At 38.9% G+C, this 14,947-nt stretch overlaps 1 long non-coding RNA gene across 1 annotated transcript in view; it reads right to left on the reverse strand.

Annotated features, from left to right (window-relative positions):
• Positions 1-9,972, reverse strand: part of LOC109312766 — a 45,569-nt gene extending 35,597 nt beyond the window's left edge. Inside the window, exon 1 of the long non-coding RNA XR_002101899.1 lies at positions 9,740-9,972. This is a non-coding gene — a long non-coding RNA (uncharacterized LOC109312766). The remainder of the gene's footprint in view (positions 1-9,739) is intronic.
• Positions 9,973-14,947: the final 4,975 nt, after the last annotated feature.

The following is a 14,947-nucleotide window of genomic DNA, read 5'->3' on the forward strand; positions in this document are numbered from 1 at the left end:
TAATGGTTTTGCCATTTGTTTAAAATGGAGTTTTTAAAAATATTGTTTGATTAATGAACCAACAGTTAATTTTTGTTCTATTTTGTCTTTTTTATGTTGTCCACTAAAAATACTATTTCAGACAGCTTAAGAAATTCAGTGCATTCAAAGATTTCCAGTTTCTTTATGTTATAAACCGCAAAAAATAAAAAATAAAAAATAAAAAAAGAGAGAGGGAGAAAGAGAGAGAACAAGAAAGCAAAAAGGAGCTAGGAAGGAACAAGTAGAGGCGTATCAAAGAACTCAAGCTATAACCAAAAAGAAATATGTAAAATGCCTTTGCTCGTCTTCTCAATGCTGGACCAAAGCTCAATGTATGTAGGTATATGCACATTGTATAGATATGGCTAAATGTTGCTGACAATCTCGCAATACTAAACTGTTACTATTTAAAAAAAATACAAAAATAAACTGTTCATCAGTGTTTTACCTCAGCACTCTACTTGTACCCAGTAAATGACCAACATTCAAATAAGAAATACAAATGAGAGGAAATTGATTTCCACGTCAATGTTTGACTGTAAAATCTGTTTGGATAACATTTTGTAATGAGCTTTTTGTCATGTGATTTGCTTGTTTCCAACTTGAGATTATGTGGGGCACATTTGTTTATTTATTGTTAAGAAAGTGATATTATTATTATTATTATTTTTGTCCTATGTGCTATAATCTACAGAATGGTCACCAGGGTCACTTATGAAGCACTGCAAAGAGATCTGCTTTTCCATGCATGGAGCATGCAGCAGGAAAAATGGCAGTACCAAATGGACTGTATCGCATTGTTTAAAAAGTACTAATAATTACAAAAGGAGTTGATGTGGTGGACTTGTGACCAAGAAGTCAAACTGGATATTTAAAAGCTCCTTCTGCTCTGACTTTGAAACCAAAGCTGATTTATCTGCACAGGTTGCTTAACATTAAAAAAAAAACTGACAAAAACTGTACTTAATCTAGAGCAATATCTGTATGGTCAGTAAAAGCTGCACTTTGTGTATTTCTTAACAGCTTCAGATCTGTCACTTTTAATTTGTACCATAAAAATAAAGAATTGTTTGACATGAAAAATAGGCTTCTATCGTGTGTTTGTCTTAAGTCTCATGCATTATTCACATGATCAGAGCTCATGTAATTTCACATCAGTTCAATACAAAAATAGTTAAATGCTTGAAGGAAAAAATCCGATTGCCACCACTGGCTTCACTTTTATCTGTGACAGCAAACCCTGTTTCTCAGCATATAGAAATACTAACAACAAAAGTGAGCTTCTAAGTTACAGTTAGCAATATCTTATTAATTTCTGTGTGAATAAGGGATGCAGAATAGAAACACTGTCCAGAAAGTATCATAGTATTATTCAGGGAAATTTTATATTATCCTCAACACCAAATGAAATTTAGCTCAAATAAAAGTTCAGGTTAGAATCAGTGAGCCTTCCAGCATACCACAGCTTCCTGAACAAAGCAAGGTAAGTGAAGGAAACAAGAGACTATAGTTAACTAAGTCTAATGTTAGGTTTCTCTGTTTATTTCAGAAAGTTTCTCTTACATTTTTACATAGTTTATGTTCCTCATAAGTTTCACTCCTCATTTCTTCCTCTAGCCTTTGTGACTATGGCATTGGGTAGAAGATCCTTTTGGGTGTTTATTATGGGCCAAATAATAGCTGGGCTAGTACAAGTTTATTATGGACCAAATTATGTCTAGGCTACCACAAGTACACTATGAACGAGGAAATCCTATCACCTCTAGTGCTCCTATGAAGCATCAGGAACAGAGGGTAGGAGGGTGGAGAGTGCTAGCACTCTATTGTAGTGATAAGGGTTAGACTTTGGAGACAGTCCCTTACAAAGGAATGTCTTATCAGGTGAGGAATTTGAACATGATCCCTGGGGAGCAAGGAAGAAATCAAGATGGAGGCAGCCACATAGTCTGTGCTGGAGGAACTCCATGCTGTAGTATCATTAAAGGTCTGTTCTCTTCCTCATTCATAGTTGCTGTTATTCACTGCAGGACCTAAATCATTACATCCATAACCCAAAAAGAGGTGCTTGTTTGGGTGGGAGTTGCCTCATACCCAACTACTGACAAACAATTACACAAAAAAGAGTTCCAAGAGCTGCCAGTAACACGAACCCACAGTGCTGTAATCTGTCCCATCTTCTACCAGCAGAGGATAACCAAGCCACTTTCACACACACTATGCACCACATCTGTTCCCTAGACTCCAGTGGTGCTCTATCTTTGAGAGCCACAATTGAGACCCATATATTTGGTCTGCCAAAATATTTTATAAGGATGTTAAAAATGGCCAGTTGCTAACAACTCAGCACAGAAATTTTCATCAAATAATGATTATTAAAAAACACAATTACATCTGTTTTGCACTTTGATAATGACAAGTTTTCTTGGCAATACTTCATTTGGTCACAAAATATTTTATATGAGTTCCGCTTATAGGCATGACATCCACTGCAGCATTCACTGGATCCAATCTGCCATAAGATATTGTGGCTTTGTAAAGTCTTCAGATAGTCACTGTGGATTGACACCAGAAAGGTTCTAATATAAGTCCAATGAAAATCACTAGTTTAAAAATCATTGACTTTCATGGAATTTGGACCAAGCCCACAGACTGGAATATTCTCAAACTGACTCTCCTTTTTCTCATTGGACCTCCCCACTCAGACCTCTGCTCAGTCCTTGCTGTAATAACAATGGAACCCAACTTAACTTGAAAGTAAGTACACCTCTTTATTAGACTACTGCAAGTGATCAGTTTGTGGTGTTCCTAGGCAGAGGGGACTGCGAAACTCATCTCCAAAGATACATGGCCTCATCTAAGGCTTTTATACAATAGATGGTTACATGATATTATCATTCATTTTATTTCTGGCAAGCATGAACCTATTTTAGAGCAAGTACCAAATAACTGTGCAATACCAAGTCTGTCGTGGGGTGCACATGTAGATATGCCCTTTATGTAATCAAATCAAATATGAATTGGACATTCATAGTCCAGTCATGGGGTTACTCAACTTGGGTAAGCATGGCAGAATCAGGCCTTCCAAAATATAAATTGCACTATTAATTCAAAATATGAATTAATATGAATGGCTCTACCAATTTAATCTAATCCTCTGGTGCTAGGACCAGCACCAGAAAGTAAAGTAGGCACTGGCTAGACAGTATCACAAAGGACAGTGTTTACCCTCAAGTAACCTACTTAAAGTCCTCTATGAAATGGTTGTGGTGGCTTCAGCCAAGTTTCTTGTGGATATATCCACATAGCAAAATCACAAGCAAAATGCAATAGAATTTGACCTCAACAAAAGGACATAATTATTGGCTTTCTAGGTTGTTTGGTAGATAATTTAACAGACTTTCTTTGACTAGATGCTCTCTGCTATTCCAGTTTATCTTGAAGGCCTTCAGATGGCTAACAGGCACGAGGCACTTTTGAAAAATCCTTGCAACCAAGGAGAGTTGTATGCTTGTGCAGCAGCCTCTGACAATTTTCAGCATCAAAGAAGGGTGATGACCTCAACAACCCTAGATATTCTCCCATACCAGTAACAGTGGAAGATCCTTAAAGGGATTACAACAATCCAAGACAAATTCCTGGGGGCTCACGAAATGCCGGATTAGAGACTCCGACACCGCTTGGTGAACCGCGGACTTTACGGAGCGAGCGAGTATGCAACTTGTGGGGCAGGATAAGAGGTGGCTCGTCGACCGCCCTCGAGGTTCACCTTACTGGTGCAAGTAGGCGAAATGCTATACACTTTTAAAGTTTATAGTAAAAGGGTTTATTCAACTCACCTGGCCTCACCCTCTTACGAATAAGAGGGAAGACTGGCTGGAGCGAATTTGAAGCTTAAGTATAAGCGTGGAGGTATGGTAAAAGCAGGTATGCAGTCTAAGCTACGCTGAGAAGCTGATGTTCGTTGTCAGGTTTTCGAGGCCTTTGACGGGTTTTCGCTGGGATACGCCCAGATGGGAGGCTGAGGACCCGGCAACAGGGTGATCAAGCCTGAGGTTTATCCAGGCATCGTCTCTGCCGTTTCCTGCTTCTTCGCCTCTTTATTGATGTTGGTTGGACCGCCTCTATGACACTAACTATGACATAAGCTAAACGTGCAGGGATAGGATAGTTTCTTTTACATGGGTGTTGCTAGGCAGATTTTTATATAGGTTGTGTTTCTGCAAAAGTGAAACTTACAGGATAGAAAAGAAACTTACAAAGTACGCATGCGCAGCTTGATACAAAATTCGCGCGCACGCCAAATACAAAATTAGCGCACGTTGGAAAATACAAAATGCGCGCGCGCGGGAAAATACAAAATTCGTGCACGTGGGAAAATACAAAATTCGTGCACGTGGGAAAATACAAAATTCGCGCGATAGGATTTTGGTTCTAGCTATTACTAAATAAACATTTTGGTTTGGGATGACTTAAAAGATAAGACTATAAAGTTACATAAATATGAAAAATGCCACGCGGCAGTTATACAAAATGAAATAAAACATTTACACCCTTCAGCCTTCCTTTTCAGGAAGAGCACTAAAAATGGAAGTGGAGGCCAAGTTCAAAAGTTTGAAGAAGTCCGCACCCAAGATTCCTCTTCAGCAGCGGAACTCATCTTCCCACTGGCAAAGTTTTGCCACCTCCTCTGGGTGGAGTAAGGCCACTACCTAGAAGCTAACAGAAGATGTGGATAATCACTCCTGTACCTTCAGCCAACTCCAAGGATCACTCTAGGATGTCTTCCGAGGGCACACTTTGTGCTCTAGAAGTACAGCCATGGAAAAGAGCCACGCAAAGTATATGGGTGTGTATGAAGTTTGGAAGCTTAGCAATGGAAACTGCTGTCTGCCACCAGAACTGCTGCCAGCAGAGGCAGGTAAGTGTAGAAGCAGCCCCAGACCACAGTGCCTGCTGGGACCCCATTTCATTTAATGGGAAATAATCTGCTTTGCAAAGTCTTCAGTTAGTTAATGTGAGATTAACCTTGGACAGAACCTAATATACAGTGGATGAAAACCAGTAAAAAAGACTTGTAGTGATTTCTTTGGTCTTTGGACACACAGAAAGCTGTGTTGCTGCCGCTGGCCCACATGTGGCCTTTGCCTGGTCCCTGACCTTACCCACAGATTTGCCTTATGACAGGAACATCTTCTGCATTCCCCATTTCAACATCCAGAGCTAAGACCAGCTTGCCATGCAAGGATAGAAGGGTCTTCATACACCCTATTCTGCTGTACAGCCACATTAGGACCAGGTATAGACTAGCCTCAGATATGGCAAAACAAAGTGCTGGCATAAGAAACATCCCTCTATGAGCTCTAGGGGCTTTTTGAGCAAAAGTATTCTCTTCTGCTGACTCTCACTTCAATTAAGCAAATGCTCAGGAAGCAAAATAGACTCATCAGAAAGAAGTATTCCCCAGAGACCTGTATATCTTTTTATATGGGGATTCACTGTGTCTATAAATAAGCTTGTTAAGCCAGCAGTCTCAGTATGAATTGCTCCTGTATAGATGGTGGCATTCTTGAAAATAATTGAAGATTAAGCTTTTTTTCCCCTTCCTCTCTGCTCTGCAGACTCACATCCCTTCTATCTCAAACACATCAGTGTGCAGGAGGGAATGGGTAGTCTAAATTCCTGAAGTCTCTCAATCCCTCATATTTCAAATTCAGAAGGAAAAAAAAACCCGACAGTGGCTCAGCAACATCAACCACAGATGCACACAGCTCACCTAAGACATTAGAAACAGTGCACATATGAACCAAGCAGCAGAAATTACGTAATATCAAGCTTCTCATTTTCATGCATTTCAAAAGATACCTGAACCCTTGCTTATCTGCTGATCACCCCCTCTTCATAATCCTAGCTATCTTCCTGAACTACCTCAGCCACCACCCAATGGCCATTAGTGTGAATACATGCATGTACATGTGTGTTGTGTCCAAGCATTTAGATCTAACTTTCAGGCACACCAGAAGCCTATCTTTATCCTTCACACAGACACACACATATAAGTTTGAAGTATAGACTTGACCTAGCTCTCTCCAGGAACTGGAGAACAAAAACTTTAGAGATAAAATTCTGGTTCCATCTAAATCACTGGGAATGTTTCCATTGGTGTCAGCTGAACCACGAATTCTATGCTAGTCATTTGACTTAACACTGTAGCTAGGGACAGACATTCAAAAAGCCTGAGCCTGAATTGTTTTAATCTTTGCAGGTTAGTCTGACCTGGATAGGCTGAATCAGTTTGTAATTGCACAGACATCTGAGAAATGCAGGCACATGCCTGCAATGGCTCAGGCTAGCAGCTGGAGGGGGGGGGCACTAGAGCAGCCCTCCCTTCCTGTCCATAGTGCTGAGCATTAGTGCTAAGAGGGGGCATGGCCAGCCCCAGCAGAGCACTTTGATTAAAGAGGGCTCCCCCCCTCCCTTCTGACCAGCCCTGCAAGCAATTTATAACATAGCGTTTATCACCCCATTAAGAAAACAAAGGGGCATTACCAACTACCTGTTGATTCTGTCTTTGTCTGGTCTGCCAGAGCATGGACTGTAGCCAGCATGTGGTCTGTTAGCTAATGCTGAGAGGTGTCTGTGTAAGGCAGAGGGAATGGGGAATCCCTGCTTATCAGGGAGTGGGGAAGGAAGGGGAGCAGAGGGAAGCCAGGCAGATGCCTGTAGTCTCTGCCAAGCTCCAGCCAGGGAACAGAGGGGAGGGGCCAACTCTGCTGTGAAGAAAAGAGTCCTGCGAGCACAGAGAGCATGCCGGGATGCTGGGGGAGTCTGGTTTAACTTAAACTAGCAAAGGGTCTGGGACAGATATTGTATAAACCAGCTTGACCCAAATCACTTAATTCTGATACAGCATTCGACCAGGTTTATCTCAAACTGGTTTCAGCCATTTTGAAACTGATTTATGTGCACTGAATGTCTGTTCTGTGTCAACCAGTTTCTGATCACTTAAACTGGTTTATTTGTAATGTCTGTTCCTAGCCTGTATGTGCAGCCCACTGCACTTTTAGGATTTAAAGCCCATGAAACTGGAGTTCTACCAGCCCCTGCCATTTCTTAAACCATTAACTCTATACTGTATATATAGAAAGCTGTTATTTACACTGTGAGCATTTTCTCTCTAAATGTACAAAGGAGCAACACAATGTAGTGCATTTAACCTTTCTTCAGTGAAGAAGCCATTCCTTGCTTTTCTATTACATTTGTCTTTATTCTTTGATAGTTTCCATGTGAATCTGTCTTTTTTTTAAAGTAGGAGCATGAATCATTCCTAAATAATCCCAAAGAATCATCTATTATCATCTTGCATAAGCTACAGACAAAGAAATTATTTTTCTATGATGCAAAGTGCCTGTTTGAGTGACTGTGTGTGCAGTTTGCTATATAAAACACCCATCTGGCAAAGATGCAGGCACGTGAGTACTGCATTCACCTAAAGCAGGGGTTGTCAACTGGGGGTACACATACTCCTGAGGGTATTGGGAAGGCCTCAGAGGGTATGCAACAGGGCATGGAGAAGCAGGGGGTGGGGCCACCAGCACTTTGCACTGCGCGATATGCACTGACGGTGCTTTTGTTTTTGCTGGTGCTTCTGCTGCTGTGCACCACCAGCACTTCCGGTTCCATCCACCTCTGCCCCCCACCCACCTATCGACCAGCCTCTGGGGGACTCTCCAGTTCTCCACCAGCCACCAGGGTTACACTGACCAACAAAGGTTGAAAACCCCTGACCTAAATAGTTCTACAGAAGTTCTAGAACAATTCACGTAATTAAATGTACTTACGAGTTTAAGTCATTCCAGAAGCAGCCCTAACTACGGCAATTCTGGATCAGTGCTTATATTTGTTGTTATGCTGTATTATATTGATCTTTCTTATTTGTTACTTTGTTATCTTTAAAACACAAATAACTGAGAAAGCCCTATATCTTTCCAGAAAAATTAAGTGCTCGTAATTTCTGAATTGTAAGTGTGGATAATCACATAGTTTTGATTGACATAATCATCTTTCACAGACCCCTTAGACATAGTCTGTGGACCCCCCAGGGGTCCACAGACCACAGGCTGAAAACTACTGTCCTAAAGGACATTCTAACAAATGTTGCTATTCATAGGAAAAATCATAGGAACAGAACATTTTAAGTGAATATCATACAATAGTCACCGGCAGTAAAATTCAAATGTCATAATCAGGAGGATTCAGATTAGTGAGTTAATAATTAGCCCCATCCAATCTAGGAATAACAACACTATATGATCCATAATATCCATATTTAATTTGAAACCACTCAAATTTCAAAGATCAGCATCTGCAATGGTAAATATATTCTACACAAATCAAGGCATTTTCACAGAATTATTCACTGACTAATTTTGAAAAAAAAAAGAGCACAACTGAGAAAATTCAAACCTGTGATCATTTATTTGTTACTAGGAAAAGAGGCAAAATTAAATGACTCGGTTTTGTTAAGAACTATTAGCCCAACTATCTACCATTATACAGGCAACTAACAACACGAGATCACAGTGCATCAAGCTTATGAGGAGTCTGTATTATTTACAACATACTTTTTTACTGTGGTTAGAGGTGTGATATCAAAAGCAGGTCCCACGGCCCCAGATATCAACTGAAAATGAGAAAACGACAAGTTGCATTTATATCTGGAAATGTCTTGAATTTCATGAAAAAAACTGAAGCCTGACCTTTCTAACCAAGTTAACATTCAAAAAAGTTAGATACATGGCTTAGACTTTTTCAGGTTATAGTAATCATTTTCTTAAATCCCATGCAACTGCCCACCACACCATCACCATATTTGGTAATTCACTCTTTTTCAGAGGGGAGAGTTACATCTTCAAAGAAGCAAGTGATTGCAAAATTGTTGTTTGAGTTTAATACCTTATGCGGTTTGTATTTCATCGTTTCATTTGTATTTGCATGTTGTAATTCTGCATTCGTAATAAAAAATGAAGGCCCGAGACTATACACAAACAAGAAGCCAGGAGGATGCACAGTAACACAAGTAAATAATTATGTTGCAGGTTTTTAAATGCCAATCTAATCATTTTTCATGTGATATACAGGCAAAATTAAAGAAAGGTTGGAAATGCCCACTCAGCTCAGAGCAGATTAACATTTTACTTTTATAGTACCTGGTACTAATTGCTTTAGCAGAAGGTACAAAAACCCTTGCAGCGGGTAGTTCATTCACAATAAATGCACATAATTTTTTCCTCTGCACAACATTTAGCCTTCTGTTTTCTTTAAATATATTTTTTACCTTGGAATGGTGATAAGTGTAAAATAACCCCTGTGGTCAGTTTCACCAAATTTCCATTTGCCCATTTCACTATTTATCTAGTAATTTATACAACATATTTAGCTGAGAAGATACTCCACTAAAAAGTCTGCTAACAATAGGACCATTTACCCTATTTATGATAAAACCTGCTTATAACTTCCTGAAACTATTAATAAGTTAACTATAGCATGAAAGTTTCAATTTATGGATTTAATCAGAAAGTCTCTAGGTTATAAATCGATCTATAGGAGTAAAATCAAAACAGCTATGTAGTCATTCACTTTTGGAAATTTATATCTGTGTAAAGTCATGTCTATAAATGCTTATCAACAAGAACTTAAGAATTAGAATTGGCCAACTTACTTTTGCCTGGTTATTTCTAACAGTTGAATGCATGAGGCTTAAAGCAGTTGCTCAGGCAGGTCTTTCACATACAGACTCCAAAACAGGCCTGGGTTTGTACATTGTCCCTTAGTGTTAGTTCCTTATTTCAGAAAAGCTCTGAGCCTCACTAGTGTTAAATATACCTATGTTAATTATGCCTCTGTTAAAATGGGACAGTCCAAGGCAGCACAGTCCATGGCCTATTCTGTTTATAAGACTAAGGGTCGACAGCCCTGTCCAAATGAGGTCTTTTGAGAACAGCTGTATAATAATCTAAGTAGACATCCAAGAAGGAAAACACAGGGGGTGTTAGCTACAGTATCTAAATGTTTTCTGAGTGGAAATGAAGCTAACACCAAGCTGAATTGGAAGTATGTCTTCTAGCAATCTAATAGCGACCTCTGAGTTTGGGGATATGCCTGACTGGAACCTCATGTAAGGGGCCAAAGTGGAGGCAGTCTGGCTTAATGGTTAAGCTACCTGGGGCCTGGTCAAATGGCAAAAGCCATATAGCAAAACCAGAGGAAAGTCCAGAAGACGTACTGGAACAGAAAAGCCAAAGCTTTGAAATAAACCGGAACATTTCCCATCTGTTTTTTAATGATAAACTTCATGGTAAATTTAAGTACTTCCAGGATGATATGCTCAGGTTTTCTTCTTATGCTTAGCCATGCCCAAGGCTTTTCCTTCTGAGCCTCTACTTACCTTTTCCTTAGCAGTTGCCCCTGGGCCCGGTTGAAGCTAAAATGAACCACAGGATAACATAAGAGAAAATAAACTGTTATGTTTATTCTTCAGAAACTGGCCTCCATTTAAGGGGAATTCAATTGATAGGTTGTTTGTTTTGTAATTCTTATGTAAGGTCTTAGAATGTATATACTCTGTTACATACCCTTTAATAACATGCAATCTCTTTTTCCTCTAGTGACAATGGCATTTTCTCAAAAGAAGTTGCTTTTTGAAGGAAATTCCTCTCTGATACCAAACCCTTCATTCATCAAGGCAAGGAGAGAAATTTGTGAGTTCTCAAAATGACAATGTATTTTTCTTAATGAATGTCAGAGAAAAGCAAAGCAAAACAATTAAGTGATGACAGAGAAAGAAATTGAAGTGTGTCATTGCTAGGCCTTTTCTTTTCTAAATTTTCTTCCTATCATATGGCAGAATCCTTCTATAGTAACTCAGAGTCACGCTGTCATAAATGTCGCCCTGCCTCAACCCCACCCTTCCCACACCCTTTCACTTCAGTGGAGACACAATAAGAATATGCAAATAAGAATCCTATCCAATACAATGAACTGGCACAAGTTAATTCTTGGCTTCTAATACTGGTGTTGAGATGTTTCTAATGGAGTTTACTGATTGTGTAAGGTATCAGATTGATATCTTGAAAATCCAAGACCTCTCTTTATCCCTGGAATTGGCAAAAGACTTGTGCTGTGGAAAAAAGAGAGAAGATTGGTTTATAGCTAGCCTTTGTCCTTTCTCCTTAGACTGTAAACAAGGTGCAGGCTAGTACCAAATATAACTGTATAGGTATAGTGTGTTGTTATGGGTATCTGTCCACTTCAAAAGTGGTTGGAGAGCACCAACCCTTTTCACAATAAGCCAAATGATTTGCTTCATTTGAAAACAACTTCTAATAAATAATAGGAAGAAATATTTAATAATTGATAATGAAATGGAGTAAACCAGTGACCTTGGGAAGAAAGGTTAGGTGTAGTGTTAGCAATCGCCAGAGCCAGTCATCCATCTTCTGAAAATGCATTTCCTCAAAGTGTTTCATCTCTTGAATTTACACTACTGTGACACCAAACCTTGAACATCTCAGTTGTGATGAGCCCCTGTATTATCTAAATCCAGCAGACATTCAGCAACTACTTGGGGGCTTCCAATTACCAAAGGCCTCTCTCTCTATGGCCTACATATAGAGATACATACATGTATCTCTAAACTTCACTCCAGATGTCTAACTATAGGGATATTTGTGGGTTCAATAATTTTATTGATCTTGCTAGCTTCAGGTTGCATACTGTTTGATCACAACTAGAGTTTATGGACTACTGTCATGAGGTATATATATTTTAGAGTTCTCTTTAGAAGCTAGAGGAAAAATGAGGGCCATTATTATTCCTGCTACAGGTTTTATGATAGAAAGAAGTGCATTGTAGACAATGATTACTCCGTATGTTGTGCAAAAATCATTGCCAGACTCCAAATATCATCTGCTACGCTGTGTTTTTGGCAGTACAACAAACATTCTACACTGGTCTTTTTATAAGTAATATTAATCTTTCCTGCTGGAGGTGGGCTTTGAAATGGCCACTGTTAATGCACCATTATGGTAAGACTATATGTTTGCACCAATGAAAATCTTTCCCATTTTAAAGAAATCATTTTTTTCCAAATATCTTTCAACCCAATATATTACACCTGCATGCCAACTCCCGCCCCCCTCCCCCCACATCACACCAGGTTAAGCTTCTGGGTGTGATATGAATGATTTACCAGTGGGTGTTTTGGGTTCTTAAGACTAGATTCCATATCCAATGTCTCTAAACATATTTGCTATACATATGTGACCTTTTCAGATGCAGCCATTTGAGTGAAGTCTGAAATCCACTCCTGAACTGATAGCTGACCCACATATTCTTTTAATAGAAATGGTTCTGCTATGTTATTTGGGGTTGTAGTTGCATTTTTTTAAAGCTCTAACTCCTAAATGGGAGTGCAGGAGGTACCTGTTACCTGAAAAAAAGACAAGCCATAACTACTCTCCGAAACAAGTACAGACTGTACCCCAAAATAAACCTGAATAAGTAATTTCTGTCCATGTGTTAATGTGTTTGTATATTTTAAGGGCACAACAGCAGCAGCAGGGGAACATTTGGTCAAGTATTTGTTTGATTATTTCATTCCTTACACCACATAGCTAATTATTTTGGATTTTTTTTCTTTCCATCTTTTCATTCCACACAAATATGGATTGATTTTCTTTCTGCCATAGCCTGCAGCAAAGTGAAATGCACACATAAAATAACCATATAAAAGTCTAACAACTTTCTCAAAGTGTTTTTTTCATACATCTTGCTGGAAGAAAATTCACAGAGACTTCTGTGTTGGATATTTATATAATTATTCAGCCTTATATCCTTTCTAAAATACAAAACCTATTTTGAATGTTTGTGTGTCTGACTGATTTGGATGCTGTAAGATTATAGCGTAAGCAGTGTCAGTGACAGTAAACAATGAACTAGAGATGAGTAAATAGCAAAACTTATGCATTTCTGCATATGTTGGTTGAAAGACAGAAGTGGATATTCATTAGTGTTGATGACCCTCCTGTGTTTGCTTTCAGCGAACACTCATGGGCCTGAGTTAATGTCCAAATCTTAAATACCAATATCCATCAAAAGTAAATCTCAAATTGTGTGAGGTCAAACTGGTGTTATGTTTCTTAGTTACTTTGGGAGAAATTAACTAAGGCATAAATGAGGCAAAGGGGATAAATTATATGCCCACAATTTAGAAAGGAGTCAAACTTTCAATCCAGATGATTCTGGTTTCCAGGCCTGTGCTTCAAATATGATGGAAGAATTCCTGTTCAGTGGTGAACTGCTTGCTTTTTACTGTGAAATGAATGAAAATCAAATATAAATTATCCTTCTGAGATAGCCTGTCACTCCTGAAAATTACTTAAAACAACCTTCACTGCCGTTGATCCATATGGGCTATTGGTTATTTTCTGCTGCCCAATACAATCTAAAGTAATGGAGCTATTTACATGAGAGGTATATAAATTATTTAACTCCATGAACACTGACATTTTCCATCTTGGGAAGCTGTAATTATATGTTCACAGAATCCAAAGAATAAAAAGGTTGCTTCTGTTTTGAGAGCCCCCCTTCATTTCTTAAGCATCCCATAGATTTCAATAAAGAAATACAGCCTTGTCATAGATGTCCATAAGATGGTTAAAAATTGTAGAGAAAGATTTCAGAATACTTTCTATGGAGCCTTATCATACTTTTGTAGTGTTCTGTAATTTCATCCTCATTAAATTCTGTAATACTTTTCCAAACTGACAGATTAATTTGCTATATTCTCTGAAGTCCTATAAAGTAATTTTTCTTTGAATCTACCAGTAAAGGTAAGTATGGATCCACTGCTGTCCATTCACACCACTCGTGATGCCAGCAAATGCATCTCTTTGAGGTCGTCTTGAGCCATTCTTTGTTTCCTCTCCTTCTTTCCCAAGGGCAAAAGTCATTAAAAGTCTCCAGCCAAGCCTCACCTCTTGGCATCATGAACAAAAGGTTTAGATGAGCACAAAGCGAGATGGAACAGGTCTTCAGGGGCTGAATGTCTGACAAACTAAAACATGCATCTGCTGATTGTCTTTGTCAGCTCTTAGGAGACAATGTTTTAACATTTACAGGTAACTGAATGCTGCCATTTCCAATACATTTACAGTAAGCTCCTCTCTCATCATTAATTTTAGAGACTTCTACGGATGTTAAAATGGGGTTGACATTTAAAACACGCCAACTCGAATACTTAAAACCAACAGAGATGTCTGCATATTGAAAATAATGGTGCTGAGAATTCTCTGGACTTCTGAAGTTCAGCTTTTTTCTTGGGAAGTGCTTTTTATAGCAAATAAATGGAAAACAGGAAGTTTTACAGGCATTTTTCTGCACTTCTGGCCTAGGAAAACAGGAAGTAACACTGAGACAGAGAACTAGAAAAGGTAGTTGTGTAGATGTGGAAAAGGTAGATGTGTGACGAGTGTGACAAAGCTATGATGACATCCAAGCAGGACACTGGAATACAGCAAAAAATCACAGTCAAACTTTTGGTAGGGCTGACAAGATTCATTGAAAAATCAATATTTTTAATGAGAGGTCAGTACTAGCAAGAGTTTTAGGGTGAAATTCTGGACAACTGAAGTCAATGAGAGTTTTGCCAGTGATTTCACTGAGCTCAAGATTTCAACCAAATATTTTATTTGTCATTTGGCCTTCACTCTAAGCTTACTAGCTAGGCTGCTTACAGATGTGGGGGGAAAAAAATAGAATCTTACTTTCAGCTCAGCATGCCCCCACACGAAATGCAGTTCATGCCCAAAAGAGAGGCATTGCCTTAGTTTGACCCAGCTCACCAAATGTTTGTATAAATCATGTGCTT

This window comes from Crocodylus porosus, unplaced genomic scaffold, assembly GCF_001723895.1.
Source record: "Crocodylus porosus isolate Cpor-Errol unplaced genomic scaffold, CroPor_comp1, whole genome shotgun sequence".
NCBI lineage: Eukaryota > Metazoa > Chordata > Crocodylia > Crocodylidae > Crocodylus > Crocodylus porosus.